The sequence below is a fragment of the Meriones unguiculatus genome, chromosome X, assembly GCF_030254825.1.
Source record: "Meriones unguiculatus strain TT.TT164.6M chromosome X, Bangor_MerUng_6.1, whole genome shotgun sequence".
Classification (NCBI taxonomy): domain Eukaryota; kingdom Metazoa; phylum Chordata; class Mammalia; order Rodentia; family Muridae; genus Meriones; species Meriones unguiculatus.
In genome coordinates this window covers 62,028,950-62,050,114 of record NC_083369.1, presented here as the reverse complement: position 1 = coordinate 62,050,114, position 21,165 = coordinate 62,028,950, and the positions used below count along the sequence as shown (strand labels likewise).

The following is a 21,165-nucleotide window of genomic DNA, read 5'->3' as shown; positions in this document are numbered from 1 at the left end:
ATTTTATAAACTGATTTTATTTTGATAAAGCATAATTATGATTCACATTTTAAAAAATACATTTTGGAAATTTGAAGTCATAGATCCCAGAGTTTAATAATAAGCTGTAATAAAAACTAGTCATTGTAGAGAAAGAGTATTTGTGTTAAAGGTTGAAAAAAATGAATAATTATATCACGGTGATGCTATGGCAAGGTTTAAATAAAAATTATGGTATTTAAATTCTTAATTTTGAGTTTATAACATTTTTCCTGTGTTGTGTTTTTCCTCTCTCCATACCTTCCCATATACCTATCTTTGTTCTTCTTAAAATCCATGACCTGAATATTGGGTAGCTATCCCAGCTTGTTTTCTGGGTCTGTTTGCTTGAAAAACGTTTTTCCAGCCCTTTGTTCTGAGGTAATGTTAATGTTTGTTGCAGAGGTGTGTTTCTTGGATGCAGCAGAATTTTGGATCCTGTTGCCACAATCAACTGCTACTCTGTTACTTTTTATTGGAGAGTTGAGTCTGTTAATGTTGATAGATAATAGTGACCAATGAATGTTAGTTCCTTTTATTGTGGAGTTGATCAACTTCCTGAACAGAACACCAACAGCACAGGCTCAAAGATCAACAGTCAATAAATGGGACCTCATGAAACTGAAAAGCTTCTGTAAAGCAAAGGACACTGTCATCAAAACAAAATGACAGCCTACAGACTGGGAAAGGATCTTCACCAACCCTATATCTGACAGAGGGCTAATATACAGTATATATGAAGAATTCAAGAAGTTAAAAAGCAAACAATCAAGTAATCCAATTAAAAAATGGGGTACAGAGCTAAACAGAGAATTATCAATAGAGGAATATCAAATGGCATAGAAACACTTAAAGACATGCTCAAAGTCTTTAGTCGTCAGGGAGATGCAAATCAAAATGACCCTGAGAATTCACCTTACATCCATCTCAATGGCTAAGATAAAAAACTCAAGTGACAACACATACTGGAGAGGATGTGGACAAAGGAGAACCTTCCTCCATTGCTGGTGGGAATGTAAACTTGTACAACCACTTTGGAAATCAATCTGGCACTTTCTCGGACAATTAGGAATAGTACTTCCTCAAGATCCAGCATATATCCGAAACATACTCAACTGTACAACAAAGACATTTACTCAACTATGTTCCTTTCAGCTTTATTCTTAATAGCCCAAATCTGGAAACAATGCAGATGTTCCTCAGCTGAGAAATGGATATAGAAATTGTGGTACATTTGCACAATGGAATACTACGCAGCAATTAAAAATAAGGAAACTATGAAATTTGCAGGCAAATGGTGGTAACTAGAAAAGATCTTCCTGAGTGAGTTATCCCAAAAGCAAAAAGACACACATGATATATACTCATTTATATGTGGATATTAGACATATAATATATGATAAACATACTAAAATCTGTACACCTAAAGAAGCTAAGCAAAGAGGGTGACCCTGGGTAAGATGATCAATCTTCATACAGAAAGGCAAAGGGGATGGATATCGGAAGTGGCAGAAAACAGGGAACAGAACAGGAGCCTACCACACAGGGCCATTGAAAGACTTTGTCCAGCAATGTATCAAAGCAGATGTTGAGATTCATGGCGGAAGTTTGGGCAAAGTGTAGGTAATCTTATGAAAGAAGGGGGGATAGGAACATCTGGAATGGACAGGAGCTCCACAAGGAGAGCAACAGATTAAAAAAAAAATCTGGGCACAGGGGTCTTTTCTGAGATTGATACTCCAAATAAGGACCATGCATGGAGATAACCTAGTATACCTGCACAGATGTAGCCCATGGCAGCTCAGTCTCCAAGTGGGTTCCCTAATATTGGGAACAGGAACTGTCTCTGACATGAACTCAGTGGCAGGTTCTTTGATTACCTCCCTCTCATGGGCGAGCAGCCTTACTAGGCCACAGAGGAAAACAATAGAGCCAGTCCTGATGAGACGATTTGCTGGTGTCAGAGGAAAGGGCAGGAGGACCTTCCCTATCAGTGGACTTAGGGAGGGGCATGGGAGGAGATGAGAGAGGAAGGGTGAGATTGGGCGGGGATGAGGGAGGGGCTACAGAAGGGATACAAAGTGAATAAACTATAATTTATAAAAATATAAATATTTTTTTAAAAACAGAAAAAAACAAAACCTTGAAGATTACCATAATTGACCTTAAATAAAGAATTTGTTTCATATCTGCAAAAAATATTCAAGGCCTCTTATATTACTAAGCATTATTGAATGTAGTGGATTCATCTGTCTGTCTGTCTGTCTGTCTCTCTCTCTATCCATCTATCTATCTATCTATCTATCTATCTATCTATCTATCTATCTATTGACTTATCTATCTAGTACAAAGAATAACTGCTTATTAAGCTCTTAAAATGTTACTCATATATATGTTTTTAGGGTTGACCATTTAGAACTGGACAACCAACTGATGTTCTCTTCCCTGGGGAGGACCACCTCCACTGCTCCCAGCTTTCTTTAGTTTCTTGTAGTTCTTTGTATAAAGCTGAGGCCTTGTGAGCTTTTCCCCATTTAGTTTGTATTTTACATTGGGGCCATCTTTGTTCCCCTCTTTTCTGGGCTGTCATGTTGATAACACTTTGTCGGTATAGCTTCTGACTTTACTAGGAAACACAGGCTCTTAGCAAACTCCGTGATTCTGTTGCTTTTACAATCTTTCTTTCCTCGCTTCCCATAGGAACTGTGCTCCAAAGCTGTGCATTTTGATTGGCTGTCAATATAAGGATACATGTTAAAAATAGTTGTTAAAGATTATGCTGATTTAGTAAAATAGTGGTTGTCGTGTTCCTCCAGTAACCATAACTTCACTGCCACCGAGTAGTTAGTTAGATTTCCAGTATCAGGCATGATAACCCTCTCATTGAAGTTGGCCCTTAAGCCATATTAGAGAGCTGTTGGTTACTGCTAAGGCATGTGGGCCAATACTGCACCCTTTGAGTTATTGTGCAATGCTATTTGTTGATGTAGTTCATAGACAATATTGCTGGGTAGGACTGTTGAGTTCTTCTTTCCTCTGCAAACTTTCTGCTACCATGAAATCTAATTTTCATGGAGGTAGAATTCAGGTTGGTTCTTGCTCAGGAGCATGAGGGCCTTGTTTCTGAACTTCATGGTGTTTTCAGCAGTAAGGACATACCTTCCACATTTAGGGGGTGACTAAAGGCTGCAAATTTAGAAGTCTCTTGGACAGCCCTGGCCAACAACTCAAAAGAGGGCTACTCTTACTGAAGATTACTTTTTTTTTTTTCCTTCAAAATTATTTAAGTCATCGCTTTGGAAAGTAGCTAATAAATTAGAGCTAAAACCATTTCTCCAGAAATTGTGGCTGTTAACTGGAAAAACAATTAATTTCTACATAATTATCTTATTTTTTCATTTCTCAGTTAGTGAGTAAATGTCATAGACCAGAAGTTACACAAGGACTTTAACTAGAAAACTATTCATTTTGAAGGATATACAAATAAATACATCTGGTGTTCTGCGATGATATCTCAGTGTGGCCCAGGTTGGAGTAGAATTCTCTATATTATGTTGTTAAAGTCTTCTACGGTAAAATTGCCAAAGTCTCTCTCTGCTTTGGCAAGGTTCCAGGGTCCAAGGTAGGATCTGGGATGGGCTGTGGAGTTCCCCTTTGGCTTTATCTCTTGGGTCACAGAGCTGATTTTTGAGGCAACTGAACAGCAACCAATCACAAAAGATGATTCAAAGGAAAAGGGTAGGGAACCAAGGATTCCTTCTCTAGGTCTAGGGACTGGCTACACTGATACTAAGGAGGAAAACTTTAACTGCTCCTTTTTTTTTTTTTTTTCCTGCAGCCAGAATCATAAAGGCAGCTTCTAGCCAAAACTGTAAGGGGTTGTAAAAAGGAGATCTTTCAGGAGACCATTGCCCCCAGGGGCGAGACGTGCTCCATGCCAATTGACTAACTCCATGTTTTCCTCCAATTTTGAAAGTCATTTAAGGTTCTTAAATTATTTTTTTCCCTTTTTTCTTAAATTTTTCATCAATTACACTTTATTCATTCTGCATCCCCCCATAAGCCCCTCCCTCCTCTCCTCCCAATCCCACCCTCGCTCCTCCCTCTGCTTGCATGCCATTCCCCAAGTCCACTAATAGGGGAGGTTCTCCTCTCCTTTCTGATCTTAGTCTGTCAGTTCACATCAAAAGTGGCTGTATTGTCCTCTACTGTGGCCTGGTAAGGCTGCCCCCTCCCCAGAGGGAGGTGATCAAAGAGCAGGCCAATCAGATTATGTCAGAGGCAGTCCCTCTTCACATTACTATGTAACCCACTTGGAGACTGGGCTGCCATGGGCTACATCTGTGCAGGGGTTCTAGGTTATCTCCATGAATAGTCCTTGGTTGGAGTATGAGTCTCTGGGAAGTTCCCTATGTTCAAATTTTCTTGTTCTGTTGCTCTCCTTGTGGAGACCCTGTCCTCTCCAGCTCTTACTATTTCCCAGTTCTTACCTAAAATTCCGTTCACCTGCCCAACAGTTGCCCATCAGGCTCAGCATCTGCTTTGATAGTCTGAAGGGCAGAGGCTTTCAGAGGCCCTGTGTGGCAGGTTCCTAGGTTGTTTCCTGTTTTCTTCTTCTTCTGATGTCCATCCTCTTTGCCTTTCTGGATGGGGATTGGACGTTTTAGTTAGGGTCCTCTCTCTTGCTTAGTTTCTTTAGATGCACAGGTTTTAGTGGGTTTGTCCTATGTTGTATGTCTATATGAGTGAGTATATACCATGTGTGTCTTTTTGCTTCTGGGACAACTCACTCAGGATGATCCTTTCCAGATCCCACCATTTACCTGCAAATTTCATGATTTCCTTATTTTTCATTGCTGAGTAATATTCCATTGTGTAGATGTACCACAATTTCTGCATCCATTCTTCAGTTGAGGGGCATCTGGGTTGTTTCCAGCTTCTGGCTATTACAAATAAAGCTGCTACAAACATGGTTGAGCAAATGTCCTTTTTGTGTACTTGAGCCTCTTTTGGATATATGCCCAGTAGTGGTATGGCTGGATCTTGAGGAAGCGCTATTCCTAGTTGTCTGAGAAAGCGCCAGATCAGCCGCTTTGGACCCAGAGAAGAGCATGTCTGATTGCATGCGGGTTGATGCCCCAGGTCCCGCCTCTGAGAAAAAGGTATCAGACGGGTCTGATGCTCTTTGGGTGGATGACACCTAAATGAACATCTGTACAAAGTCCCAATTTATTTCTAATATCAGAGATCAGACCTCTACTCTTGCCTGATGCGTCTAAAACAAAAAGGGGGAACTGTAGAGAGCTGCGGAATGCCGTGCCTTAAAGATGGAGCTGGTTTCCGCCTTCCACCTTCCCGATGGTGAGTGCTCTCTGTCACGAACAACTCCACATTTGGCTAAGGCCGAGGATCTGGCTTGCTTCCATGTATGTGGACCTATCTGCATTGCCCCCGTGGCACGCCTGGGTTGGCTACCCAGAGGCTATTTAAGCTGTGGGCTGGCTTTCCCCGGGGTCCGAGGATTGTTCAATGTTCCTGAATAAACTGCATTGAAAATAAAATAAAATAAAATAAAATAAAATAAAATAAAAAGAAAAAAAAAAAGGGGGATCTTTGATCTGAGATTAGTTCCTGAGCAGGGGAAGGTCACTGGGAGCCCTCCACAGGCTAAAGTAAACTTTTTCTTGCTTGTCCTAGGCTGATAATTAGATCCTGAATCCATGTTAACTTGTTTGCAAATCACTAGGAAAAAGAAAAAGGAGGAGAAAATAAGCAAAGACCATTGAGGCGCACATGTTCAAGGAAAAAGATGGATGAAGTTAAGAACTTTAACCAATACCCACAAGCTTACATATGAAGGTGATGTTGATTTCTGCCAGCATCCCCTCTGCAGAAACTGCAGCAAGTTGAGGCTGCTGGTTCCATAGCATCAGGCCATATGAACACATAGACAAACAATCTGACATATAGACCTGTACATATTCATACACACATTCAATGGAAAATACAAAAGGAGCTCCTTACATACAATTGACATACATTCATGTAACATATGTACAAAAAACAGGCAAACAGACATATTTCCATGTAAACACATATCTATATACATATATACAACTCATGGCTGAAGCAAATTCCAGTCAGCTTTCATTCAATGGGCTTCCACCACCAAGATTCTGCCAACCGTGTGTGTGTTCTTTGTTCTTTGCCACTGCTTATTGTATGGTCTTTTTATATCTCTGAGACAAAGCTCCCAGAAAATGAATTACCTCATAGTCAAAAAGGCAATCAATCACAGAAACAGATGAATTCTAAAATACAACAGGTTACATGTTTTAAAACTAAACATTTCTTATTTATGGATCCATCACATAAATTCATAGTGAGTTCAGAGTAACAGAGGTTGGAAAGGCAGGGTTTAAAAGTTATGAGAATATATGTCTTTTCAATTAGGACTGGCTTAGCTACACATTTTTCAGCTAACTTTGAGGTAATAATCTTATTTAACTTTCATTCCAAGAAACAAAGTAAATTTAAAATGACAGTATATAATGCCATAAGGTGACAAGGTACAAGGAATTACAACAGAACAGTTTGTATATAATGACATCAAGGTTTGTACTTAATTGCTTGGTAGTCTCATAATAATTTGGGTTCATGGGACCTTTAAACCAACTTCCTTATGTTTATGGTGTATATCAGGATTTGTAAGAAGACTTATCTTGAAGACACAAGTTTGTCTCAAACTTGTCTCCTAGAGAAGCATCTGGAGTTTCACAAAGGTATTTATTGCAGCCACAAATTTTCTAAAGTTGTTTTAGAAGTTCTAAAACAATTTAACTTTTAAAATTGTTTAAATCAAATCAGAAATTCCATAATCAAGAATTAATTCATCTGAACAGCAGTAAATACCTAGAAAGTGACAATTCACACCAGATTATAGAACGATGCAGGCATTCACAAAGAATGAATGTGTATTTTCTGTCATCTGTCGCTCCTAGTTCAAAATTTTCAATTTTGAGTATATAATCTGGAATAACTGCAGAACACAATTAAGTGAAAGGGATGGTGGGGGTTGGAAAATGATAGCCTTGTGAACTTGACACAATGTAGAATTGCCTGGGAAGAAAGTCTCCATGAGCAATTTTTAAGATCAGGTTGGCCACATTGTCCTCTACTATGGCCTGGTAAGGCTGCTTCCCCCCAGGGGGAGGTGATCAAAGAGCAGGCCAATCAGATTATGTCAGAGGCAGTCCCTCTTCCCATTACTATGTAACCCACTTGGACACTGAACTGCCATGTGCTACATCTGTGCAGGGGTTCTAGGTTATGAACTGATAGACTAAGATCAGAAAGGAAAGGAGAACCTCCCCTATCAGTGGACTTGGGGAGTGGCATGCATGCAGAAAGGGGAGGGAGGGTGGGATCGGGAGGGGAGGATGGAGGGGCTTATGGGGGGATACAAATTGAATAAAATGTAATTAATAAAATAAAATAAAATAAAAAAGAAAACTGCATCAAAAAATAAAGATCAAATCATAATGAAAAAAAAAAGAGCTGAAGTAATTAAGCTAATTATTAAATTACCATTTTAATGCAAAAAAATGATCAGGTTGGCCTATGGCTTATGTCTTTGGGGAATTGTGTTTAATTAATATGCAAATGCTCAGCCTAAAAGTAGGCAGCACCATTCCTTGCATTTAGGTCCTGAACTGTTTAGAACGGAAGAAAGTAAGCATGTACGCATCAATTGCCCTTTTCTTCTTACTGGGGACATAATGTGGCCATTTCCTCAGGCTTTTGTTGCTGTGACTTCCCTGATATAATGGACTATAACATGAAATGGTGAGCTAACATAACTTTTTCTCTCTTAAATTGCTTTGACCCCAGAATATTTTATCACAGTAACATGAAACAAAACTAAAACACATGGTGTTGTTAATATAGTATTGATACTAGATAACATAGTATTGACAAATATAGTTCTGATATTACTTAATATGGTGCTGATTAACATAGTATTGATATGTGGAAGATATGATATTTATATATCTTTATCCCCCTTTCTGTCATTTATATGTACTTCTCTTTATCTAGAGGCAGAGAAGAGTTATTCCTACTAGTGCAGAATATGAAAAGTAAAATATCTAGAAATTATATTTAATATTGTGAGGGAAAAGCAAAATTATATTGTTTAGCATACTTTCCTTATGTTTGTTTCTTTCAAACATGCATTGCTTTGTCATCAGAACATAACTATAATATACATACATATTAAACTTACTAGGAAAAGATTTTCATACATAGAAGAGGAAATTAAGTAGTAATATTAAATATTAAATAGCATGTACAATTTCAGTGCCTCTGATATTTTGTCTAAACACATATGGGTAGAAGTAAAATCTGAAGACATGTAGAAGCAATTATTTATAGAGAATCTCCTTGATTCTTAGTTACAATAACTACTGAAGTTTTTTTCAACAAAAGAATTAAAGTTTATATTTTTCTAATCATTAAACAGGTAAATTAGTAAAGATGAAAACAACATTTATACTGAAAGCAGAAACATTGAAGGAATGTATATAAATAGAATTCATAGAAGACAGTCATCAGCATCAGTGTGAAATCTCATGCTTAACCAGGAATGATGGTGTATATGTGTAATTCAAACTGTGCAGAAGGCTGATAGAGGATAGCAAAGTTAGGGTCAGTTTGGGCAACTTGGTGAGACTCTATCTCAAAATTATAAAAAAAAAAGAGGTCAAATAAATTATAAAATAATAAAAAGTGCTGAATACAAAACTCTACATTAGAGAGCTTACCTTGAGTAGATGAGGTCTGCAATTTTAATGGAGCCTCAGGTATAGGGGTTATGTTCTAGATGTGTCAATTGGTTTTGAGCACTCCACAATCACTTATTCTCTGTTTTTTGACAATTTTCAGATTTCTGCAATGGTTTCTTTCTGTCACAAAATGATGCTTCTTTGGTGAGGAGTGAGAATTGCATTTATGTGTTGTATAAGGATAAGTATTTAGAATACAGTTAGAAATTATATTGGCTTAGGAAAATGACAATAGTAGGTTTTCCTCCTATTACTTACTACTCTTAGGTAGCTGGAAAGATTTACAATACCAAGCATGAATTTCCTCCTGCAAATAGGTTTTAAATCCAATTCAGCAGCTTTTGGTTACCCCCAGAGTAAATGACTGCACCATTGGAGATATCTTTCTGGGCTCATCATCATTCCTGTAGCTTATAGGTATTATAGCTGAGTGGGAATATTAAGATGCTCACTTTTTTCTTTTGCAACTTATATAGTACTTTTGGATAATATGAGAACTAGCCCTCAGAAAAGGAGTTTTTTGTTTGTTTGATTGATTTTTTTTTTTTTGGCAATTCCATGTTGACTCTTCCTATGTCTCAAGTATGAGGGGTCCTCGGCAATAGGCTCTTATTTTCAAGTTCTGGAAGGCAACAGCAATAGCTTATATTGTTTTGGGAGTCTCTTGGACTTTCATGAGCAACAACTAGAAGGTATGTTTCATTTTTAAGTATAATTTTCTTATGTTTTATAAATATTTTTTAATATTTAAGTATATTTGAGTTAGTAAAAGTTTTTCTTCAAAATATCACTGTTTCAAACATTTGAGGAGAAAATATAATCACTTCTTATGCCTAGCACTGGGGATATTTTTGTAAATAATCTATGAGTCTTGGGAGGAGCATTATCAGGAGAATTATGTGGAACATAATTCCAATTACACTTCATATATGTATTAAAAATAAAAGTATTCTTGTTTTTAGGAGATCCTTAGTGTTGTGTGTTTTTCTTTTCTCTTTATACACACCTTACCCTGTGGTCCCTTTCTAATTTCTTGACTTGTGTAGTTATTCATGGTTATATATCCAAATCTAAAGATTTAGAACTAGAATCTATAGATAAGGAAGACCCTGTGACTTTTTTGTTGTGTTTAACCTCACTTGGTATAATGTATTCTAGTTCCACCAATTTACCTGAAAATTTCATGATTTCATTTCTTATTTACAGTTAGATAGAATTCCATTGTGCATATGAAAAATATTTTTATTATCATTTTGTCAGTTGAAGGAGGCTTAGGATAATTATACTACAATCTGTACACCTAAAGAAGCTAAACAAGAAAGAGGGCCCTGGGTAAGATATTAAATCCTCATTCAGAAAGGCAAACTGGAAGGGAATCTGAAGAGGGAGGAAACAAGGACTAGGACAGGAGCCTATCACAGAAGGCCTCTGAAAGACTCTATCCAGCAGGGTATCAAAGGAGAGGCTGAGACTCACAGCCAAACTTTAGGCAGAGTGCAGGGAATCTTAAGAAAGAAGGGGGAGATAGTAAGACCTAGAGGGGACAGGAGCTCCACAAGGAGAGCAACAGAACAAAATATCTGGGTTCAGGTGTATTTTCTGAGACTGATACTCTAACCAAGGACCATTCATGGAGATAACCTAGAACCCTTGCACAGGTGAAGTCCATGGCAGCTCAGTGTCCAAGTGGGTACCCTAGTAATGGTAAGAGGGACTGTCTCTGACATGAACTGATTGGCTTGCTCTTTGATCACCTCCCTCTGAGGGGGGGTGCTGCTTTGCCAGGTCACAGATGAAGACAATGCAGCCAGTCCTAATGAGACCTGATAGGCTAGGATCAGGTGGAATGGGAGGAGGACCTCCCCTATCAGTGGACTAGGAGAGGGGTATGGGAGGATAAGAGAGAGGGAGGGTGAGATAGGGAGGAGACAAGGGAGGGGGCAACAGCTGGGATATAAAGTGAATAAACTGTAATTAATAAAACAATGACTAAAAATAAACTATATAAAAAAGTAGCAAAAAAAATAGACTGACAAGGGAGATACTAGACTTGTAACATGTGAATAGTGAGGAATAATGAGCTAGCCAAATTCCCCTGAGCAAGCATGGTTTACTGGCTGTCAATGAGCCACAAGACCTCATAGAAATTATCTGAGAAGCAGAGTTGTGTCTCTGAGCTGAGGAAAGGCACTACATGATGTTATTGAACTGTCTGGGAGGATTTGAAGCCCAGTTTCTCTGAGACTTAGAAGTAAGCATCCGCACATCTTTCCTGTCCTTAAGGGAAAATATGGCACTGGTTGAAGAATGCTTTTGTCTGAGGTGGGGCAGTGCATGTGAGGGAAAACAGGTTGGTCATTGTACTCTCGGTTAGAGCTCCATTTGCCCTGTGGCATTATCATCGAACAAACTGTAAGAGCCAGGGTTCAAGTACAAATGATGATAAAGGAGGCAGGCAGACAGAGCATCAATACATTTGAGGAATGTTGAACTGATTTTTTAGATAAACTTTTCTTCTGAGAACCATTAAGCATACTTTGTACACAGACAATGGGACAGTGAGTTCATAACAACATCAAAAAAAAAAAAATATCTGTGACCTGAAAGAGCCTTTGCTAGAAAACCTGTGCTTTATGCCGCAAGCTTAGGAAAGCGATGCACAGAATTCAATTACACATGAAAAATTCACAATATAGATTTTTTAAGAACTTAGGTCTTCAAAATGATAAATCGTATTGTATTAGAACACAAAATGTTAACACAAGAATTTTCCAAATATTTAAGCACCTAGTATTTTACAACGATGGTAAAGTAATGATGAACTTAGAGTGTTGTCTGGCCAGCCAGTTTTTTTCCCCTCTAACCAAAAGTATTGGAGCCCAGTGACATTAATTTTTTAATATTTATATTATTATCCTAATGGCTTTGGTTATTTATCTGGTACTCATGACACATCTTTAAAGGTTTGTTCAGAGATATCTGATACATGAAAGCAGACATTCAAAGGCTCCTGAGCACAGCAGTCATCTCACCTTTACTTGCAGAATGAAGCAAGGGAAAACACTGATGGGTGACTCAGCTTCTTCAGGCTGCTCTCAGCAAGAGCTGCCAGAACCTCTCTCCCACACAATAAGGAGAAGCAAGCACCTGCATCCTAAAACTAATACGTCAATTGCCAAACACAGACAGCCCCCCCCCACACACACACGCACATAATAACATCTCTGACTTTTTGTAGGTCTGGAGTTGATTCATAATTGAGAACGTTGCCCTTGTAAATGCGTCTTATCCAGTCACAAGGCACAGCCTCATTGACAGCAGACATAAACACTAGCATGCTGTGTGTTTCCTGCTTTAGGGCCCCGTGAGCATTAGCTGGGAAATCTATGTTATTCCATCTAAGGGTCAGAACCATCATTGAGCCATCCGTCACTCAAGCCATACCAAGTCAAGACCTGAGGACCACATCCAGGAATAAACTGCCTTATTGATGTGATGGCCTTTTATGAGACATGATTTTCAGACACTATATAATGTCAGCAGTTTAGGATTGTTCAGAGGCTCTTATTGCCCTTCAGACTCTATTGCCCTTCAGAATCATTCTTGGGAATTATTTGCTTCCATCATTTCCCCTGCTTGGTAGGAAGAGCAGGTCACCATTGGGAAGCTCCAACTTTGCCCTGGTGATTGGCAAAGCAAATACCCAGACTCAAGGATGCCAAGGATATATGGAAAGTTAATGACATTCACATTGTTCCTTGCCTCGGTGATTTCTGTGACAAGAGGCTTCTGTAGTTGGTACAACTGGCCAGCCACAGTCACAACCTAAAGTTTTTCTGACTAACTTGTCAGGGGAGTGTGGTCATCACCTATGAAACACAGGAGCTCAAGTTATCCCTGCTCACTGCTGGGCCGTGCAAACCCTGGCATAAATCACTGCAGCAGTAGATGGACAAATCACCATAGCCCTTGAGTCTCAAGATGGAGAACTCTTCCCCGGGGTGTATTAATTTTATCCTCACAATATCAATACTAACACTCAGGCAGACTCAGAGGTCTCTGTTATGACTCATTGAAGCTCCGTGGGAGTGAAGGCTGTAGCAGAGAGTGTCAGAATCTGAACTTATGGGGACTTGGTGCAGATCACAGAGCCAAGGAGATATGAGGGAAAGGATTTTGCCCTCTGAGTAATACATAAAATGGAAAGTGACATATTCTTGTAACAGCAGCCTCCAGGGTTGTCACACAGATAGGTTCCTTTTGCTGTGAGTGGGATATCTCTGACCTCTCGGGACACTATGGACCAAAACCATGAAGCCAGAACTTAGACTCATCAAAGTCTCCTGGTGCCAAGGAAGCAGCCACATGCTGATTTCTGACCTTGCCGAGACAATCGACACAGATGAGTCTATAAATCAATGACAGATACACTTCAAAGTCTCATTCTTGGAGTTTTCCTTTTCCCACAGGCAACGCTAAAGTCTCCACAGCAGCAAGAGACAGCAACACAGCCTTATGCGTTTTACACGCACAAGGCAGAGGAGGGTGCTTCTGGAAGCAACTTTATGGCTTTGACCAGAAGCACAGACATGCATCAGTGTCCACAAATACATTCAGTATAGAGTTGAGAACCACTTCTCCCAGATTTAAAGAGCAGAGACAATTGTCCTTGCCATCCCCTTCTTGATTGTGATGGATAACTTTCATTGTCAGTTTGATTGAATTAAAACTTGCCTCTGGCATTTTGAGTCACTGGGTCTCCGGAGAGTGTTCTGAGAGATGTTTAGCTGAGTGGGAAGGGCAACTCTGAGTGTGAAGGGCACCAACCATGGGATGTATCCTCAGTCTGAATAATTAGGGAGAATGTGCATTGGCCTCATGAAGCATGTGGTGATCCTAAGCACTGGGAGAAGAAAGCAGAAGGATGGAGAGTTTAGGGCCAGCCTTTGCTACATAGTGAGTTTGTCTCCTGCCTGGCTGACATGACATACTTTATCACCCTTCCTATTAATAAAATTCAATAAAGGAGCAAACAAGCTCTCTATGAATGCTTGGTGGCTCACACCCGTAGCTCCATCAGTCATCAAGTTGAGAGGAGGACTGTTTTGAGTTCAAGGTTATCTATAGGTACATAGTGAGTTCTGGGCCATCCAAGCTACAGAACTTCCTAGTAGAAACAAACAAACAAACAAAAGAACAAAAAATACACAGAGATTAAAAACATGTGAAAATGAGGAGGAGGAGTAAAATCAAAAGAGAAAATGTCAGCTGTGCACATTTCTCTGTTTCCATGTTGCACCATGGAGCAAGCTGACACAATGTATAGAATTCTTCTGTACTCTCAGCTGAAATGAATCTCTTTCCTTCCTTAGGTGTATTTTTCCATTTTTCAGATGAAAATGCATCTCTTTCCTTCCTTAGGTTTATTTTTCTTTTGTTGAGATTAGAAGTTAATTATAACATTTCTTCCTCCCCTCTTCTCTCTCTAACTCTTCCCATTTACCTCTTCTCCTTCCTTCCCCTCAAATCATGGTCTCTCTTTTCCAGTAATTGTTGGAGGGCTGGCTTAACTCGTACTGCCTTCAGTTTGTCAACTATTTGGTCACATTGCTGAGAAAAAGAACTATTAAACATGCGATTCCACCTTGTTCTTTGTGGGACTCAGAGGAAAGCCAGCCCTAGACAACTTCATGTGCAGAAACAAAGCCTACAATACTTTCCCATCATGTGTGCATACAGTCTAGAATACTTTCCAACTTCTGTCTGTAAACAGAAAACGAGGTGAGCACCCCAAGTCCATCCTGGAAACAAAGCCTACAATACTTTCCCATCATGTATGCATACAGTCTAGAATACTTTCCAACTTCTGTCTGTAAACAGAAAACGAGGTGAGCACCCCAAGTCCATCCTGGCTGACAGCCTCTCCTGAGTGTGAGACGGGTGGTGCAGCTCCCTGTGTAACATTTCTCATGAGAGAACTATTTAGAATGGCAACTGGGGATTAAGCATGGCTCTGCCACTTCAGAGGAGCATGGAGATAAAGTGTTTTCTTCAGCTGTTCTCTCTCCTAGCGTCCTTTCCTGAGAGAGTCAAAAGGTCAGCATTGCCCCTGTGCTATCTTTGGTTGGAGGACACAAAAAGACACCTTGGTTCACCTCAGATGTAAAAATAAGTACCTGGGTCAAGAATTAAAAGTAATCTGTGGTCACAGGAGCCACATCTGGTCTGCAGGAACATCAGAGCCTTTAGTTGTGAGCACGTAAATTGCCTGCTGATGATTATATGCATGTGTAATTATATGCATTTGTCACTGGCTGCATGGAGAACAACAAATGGGCCTTTTGTGACTCCTCAGTTCCAGATAGGGACATAAGAAAACAATGGCCAGTGAACATGAAAAACAATAGCTTCACTGGAAAATTTAATGATCATATGATGGGTATTGGGGATGGACATTGGATATAGGAAAAAACAAGTAACAGGATAGTAGCTTACCACAGAGGGCCTCTGAAATATTCTACCTGGCAGTGTATCAAAGCAGATGCTGAGACTCATAACCAAACCTTCGGCAGAGTGCAGGGAATGATATGAAAGACAGGGGAGTTAATATGACCTGGAGAGGACAAGAGCTCCACAAGGACCAAATATATCTGGGCACCAGGGATCTTTCCTGAGACTGATACTCCAACCAAGGACCATGTTTGGATATAACCTAAACCCCTGCTCAGATGTAGCCCATGGCAGCTCAGTATCCAAGTGGGTTCCCTAGTTAGGGAACAGGGACTGTCTCTGACATGAACTCAGGGGCTGGCTCTTTGACCTCCCCCGACATCCCCCCAAGGGAGGAGCAGCCTTGCTAGGCCACAGAGGAGGAATATGCAGCCAGTCCTGAAGAGACCTAGAGTTAGATGGAAGTGGAGGAGGACCTCCCCTATCAGTGGACTTAGAGAGGGGCAGGGGGGAGATGAGGGAGGGAGGGTGGGATTGGGAGGGAATGAGGGAGTGGGCTACAGATGGGACAGAAAGTTAATAAACTTTAACTAATATTAAAAAATTAAAAAATATTAAACAAGAAAAAAATGGGTATTTATCTGTATATATGTGTATATACATATGTATTTAATACTGTAATGGTCAAATTAACTGCAGGCTTTGGGGATGGCTCAGTGGATAAGAGCACTGTCTGGTCATCTGCAGTTTCCAGATCTAATAGCCAGCAAACACAAGGTGCCTACAGCCATCCAAAATTCCAGTTCCAGGTTATCCTCTTCTCTCTAAACTCACACTGCCAATAGTCACACAATCTATTGCACACATAGTCATGTATTTAGGCAAAGCACCACATACATTTTTTAAATTTTTAATTAAGAAAAAGGAACTATATCATTGTTGGTCCAAGCCTCTCTGACTACATGGGTCATAAGCCTCAAAGGCAGACCCTACTACTATCATTCTGCTGTCCTTGTTTTCAAGAATGGTCGCATCTGGAGGAGTTGGGGAGGGGGGTGAAAAATGATCAAAAACACATTGTACAATATTCTCAAACATTAATAAAATATACATTAAGAATAAAAAGTACAAATGAATGAGTCCCGGTGCCACAATAAAAGAGCTGCACAATCATACTTTTCCAGAGTCTGATGTTTTAGCACTGAGAATAAAGTATATAACCCCACGTTTAGTGCACAACTTTATAACAGACAGAGCAAGAACGCTAGTGCATATATTGCTAATGGAGTGGATAGCATAGGGAAAGAATCCAGTATTACAACCTGTAAAGAAAATACATGTGCAATGTTTTACACTAATGTAATTTCTGCTTCCTCCCCTACAATTAATACTATTTCTAACTTGTGATAAACCTATGTAAAGCTATTAACATAAGAGTTTGCCCACACAGAGTTAATCCAGTCCTTCCTACAGCCAGTTATTTTGAGTCAGTACTATATGCTCATAAGTCTTTTAGGTCATTATTCCAAAATATTTGCTCACGAAAATCATTAGTATTTGTGGTATTTACCTAGCACCGTTCTTCAGGTTGGAACCTTCCCTGTATTAAATTGGACTTACCCTGTAAATACTTCATTGCTCACTGAAATTTACTGTAGGATTTTTTTTCTAATTAGTTTAGTAACTTTTAATCAACTAAACAAAGTTTTTATAAATTTGGGTTTAGACTCTGCGGTTTATTGGGCATGCCACTATTATATCTCTTTCATTATAACCTGGTACCTTTCTTATTGTTTTATCATTTAATTTTTATTCACTTTATATCCTTGCTGTAGCCCCATCCCTCCTCACCTTCCAGTCCCATCCTCATTGCTTCCTCCCTCTCTTTTCTTCAGAAAAGGGGAGCTCCTTTTCCCATCCACCCCAGCTCATCAAGTTGCATCAGGCCTGAGCATGTCCTCTTCCCCTGCGGCCTGGCAAAGCAGTCCCACTAGGGGGAACTGAGGCAATTGTGTCTGTCTCACCAGGGGCAACTGAGTGCCTGTCCAATGCAGTCCCCACTTCCCTTACTAGAGGACCCCTGTGAGGCATATGCTGCCCATCTGCTACATCTTTGTGGGCGTGGGGGGTCTAAGTCCAGTTCATACATGGTCCTAGGTTGATGCTTCAAGTCTCAGGAAGCCCCTCTGGGCCCTCATTAGTTGGCTCTGTTGGTCTTTTTGTGGAGCTCCTGTCACCTGCAGGTCCTCATCTCTTCCCTCCTACGTTTTCACCAGATTCTTTACACATCACCTAATACTTGGCTGTGAAGCCTGGCATCTGTTTTGAGGTGCTGCTAGATAGCACCTCTTGTAGGACAACTCTGTTAGGCTCCTTTCTACAACGTTGGCACACTATGTCATCCATAGTGTCTGGGGCTGGCCCTCTCCAGTAGGGTGGGTCTTCGGTTGTGCCAGGCATTGGTTGGGCATTCCCTCAATCTCTGCTATCTGCTATATCTTTATCACTGCACATCTTGTAGGCAGGGTAAATTTTGGGTCAAAGTTTTTGTTGGTGGGTTGTTCTCCTCCTTATGCTATGAGACTAGTCTAGGTAGAGAGTGTCCTCTTCAGTCTCTATGGCCTCTGCTACTAGGAGTCTCTGCTTGAATCCCCCTCATATCCTTCCAGAGGCCTACCCTAACTTAGGTTTCCAGCTTGTCACAGAGATGTCCTCACCCTTAGTTTCTCTTTTCTCTACAAGCCTTCTGTCCTGTCACCCTTGCTCTCCTCAGGTCTGATCTCCAGCCTCTTAACTCTGTGCTTCCTCTCTTACCTTGTTCTCTCTCTTCAGCCATTACCTCTGTCTATTCTATCTCCACTTCTGAGTGGGATTTTTCCATCCTCCCTTGGATCCTCTATGTTACTTACCTTCTTTGGGTGTATACCTCATAGTATGCTTATCCTGTAATTTTTGGAAAAGTAAGGCTTCTTGAATTAATTTTTGCTTAAAATGAGCAAGTAAGTTACTTACTTATAGATAACATACAGTTTATAATGACGTGATTGAAAAATATGTATAACATAACATTGCAACTATATGCCTTCTTTAGAATAAGTGAAAGGAACATTTGTATTTCCCAATTTCTTTCTGTAGTCAGAAAATTTAGGCTTTGATGTAGGATATGTACTCTTTCTACCAGAAAATGAAGAACATTCCTCACTGGGCAGTCACAGCTGAGAGAATTCTGTACAAACAGACCCTATTGAAATGAATCTTATCTTCCTTCTTCCAGTCCACATGCTTGTTACTTTTCCAAAATTGTTTTTCTCTGTTCAAATATAAAAACATTTATTTTTTTTGCTTACTTCTTTGAGTCTTTGTTTCCATATGACACTTTGATAATGATTTTGATGTCCAATCTATAAGGCAGCTTAGGGAGAATTTGGATCTTTATTAACATTTTATTGTCTTTAGTAGTGCCCATTTTGTTAGCGGAATTTTTACAACATAATGCTAACATTAAAATTTTTTTCCAGAATTTTTAAAATTAGAGAGTTTGGGGTCTTTACCTTTTAAAAATTGTGTTCTATGTCCACTAGTAGAATCCAATGGCAAAAATCAAAGGCTAATTAGGCACTCCCTGCACAGGTGATGGATTATTTTGGGACATAGAGTAACTGGTGACTCAGCTGCTTACATCTCCTCTCATGATAGCTAATGTCTCTCAAGTTACATGACTGTGGCAGGGGTTGGGAAATGAGGGAAGGGATCAAAACCATATTGTCAAGAAAATATTTCACTGACTGAAACAACAAAAGAGAGAAACACAGATATATATTCTCTGTCTCTGTTTCTGTCCCTCTGTGTGTGTGTTTATGTGTGTCTGTCTGTCTTTTTTCATAGTGATCATAGATACCAAAAAGCTTGTTATAGTTGCTTATAAATATTCTTGGAAAGTGGTTTTACCTCTTGTCCTTAGAGAGCATAACCTAGTTGTCATAGCAACCAGAGTATCAGCATAAAAAATCAGCCTTACATTAGCTTTCCTCTGAAATTAAGAAGTACAAATTGGGGCCAGGGGTTGTGGTGTATGCCTTTAATCCTAGCACTCAGGAGGCAGAGGCAGTCAATCTTTGTGAGTTCAAGGCCAGCCTGGGCTCTGTTACACAGAAAAAGCTTGTCTTGAAAGACCAAAAAGGACTACAACAACAAAATAAAAAAGGCCTATTTATGTGCCAGGTACCAAACAAGCATCATCTTGTAAGCAGAACATTCCATGGAGGGACCCATTTCTGTTTCATGAGTTCATGAGTTCAAGTCTGTGGACCACCTGAAGCTATGTCACTGGTAAACGACAGTGCTGCACTGTTCTGAGGATGATGGCATTGGTATCGAGGAACTGGACACCCTGCATCTGAAGCTTGAGATGCTGCTTTCCTCTGCAAGCAGGTGACTATATTGGAAGCCAAAGCCCAGATCCTTACTGATAGGCAGGATAAGAATGGTGGCTGATGATTCCTGAAGCTCTATGGAGACCATGAGCTTGGTGCTCCCACAAAACACGGGAAACCAAAGAAACAGAAACTGGAAGGGAAGACAGGACATAGCCAGGCCCTGGTCCAGGATGATCAAAATCCAAAAACATTCAACCTCAAATCCAAAAATATGAATTTACTGATGACCTAACTGACATGCCTTGGATCCCTAAAAATAATGCTCACAAGAGGTTCTGGGCCTCTGTGGAGCCCTATTGTGCTGACATCACCAGTGAGGAGGTATGAACACTAGAGGAGCTCCTGAAGCCCCTTGAAGATGAAGCTGAACATTATAAGATTCCCCCCCACACACACACACACACTGGTGAGACACTACTCCCAGTGCTGGACACAAGAGGATCTTCTAGAGGAGCAGAAAGATGGGGTTCAAGCAGCAGCTGCGGCTGACAAGAAGAAAGGCCTCCTGCGACCACTGACCAAATTGGACACAAAAGATGCGGATGACCTGCTGAAGAAGTCTGAGGCCCACCATGAGCAGCCAGGATATGGTTGTCCCTTTGCTGCCCTGTCACAGTGCCTACTGCAGGCCCTGGTGGAGGAAAATGTTATTTCCCCATGGAAGACTCTTGTATTCCTGACATCTCTGGGAATCAGGGGCTGATGGAGCAAGCACCTCTCCCCAAATCAGAACAAGCCCTTTAGTGTGCCATATACCAAGTCCCTGGAGAGCCACATCAAAGAGTAGCTGAATGCCCAGGACATCCTGGAGTTCAAGGATCAGCCTGCTGAGGACTCAGGATAAGGCCCTTACTGCGTTGTTCAAATAGCAGGCAGAACTGAAGGCACTCAGTGCACACAATCGCACCAAGAAGCATAGCCTGCTGAGTTAGCAAAGCAGGTGGTGAGCCAGCAGGAGATGAGGCAAGAGGTCTGCGTGGCAGACAAGTAGGTCATGGATGCCTTTAGCAAGATCATGGTTGTCCTTCAGAAGATGTGCACCCCCACGAAGAAGGAAAAGGACCAGGCCTGGAAGACCCTGAAGGAGAGGGAGAGTATCCTAAAGCAGCCTCACTTGCTGCTGGCTATGTCCTTGGCCTCAGCCAGAGGCTGACCACCAAATAACAACAGTCTCAGGGCTGAAATACTCTCAAGCCACTCAGTTGAGCTTGTGTAGCCATCATACAAGGCCTTCCTGTGCTGGCCTGGACCTAGCTTCTATCTGGTGCCCCAGATGAGCAGCCAGTTGTTCCTGTTTCCCTTTCCCTCTTATCATCTCCCAAACACTTCTCCCTCAAGAACTTCTCCCTTGTGGTTTTGTAAAGTACAACCATAAGAATAAAGTGGCTGTGGTGTTTTGTTTTGTTTGAAGAGAAGTA

At 40.4% G+C, this 21,165-nt stretch overlaps 1 pseudogene; it reads left to right on the top strand.

The window, feature by feature from the left end:
• The window catches only part of LOC110543590 (transcriptional adapter 3-like), a 47,453-nt pseudogene extending 26,553 nt beyond the window's left edge, over window positions 1-20,900 (top strand).
• The last annotated feature ends 265 nt before the right edge of the window (window positions 20,901-21,165 follow it).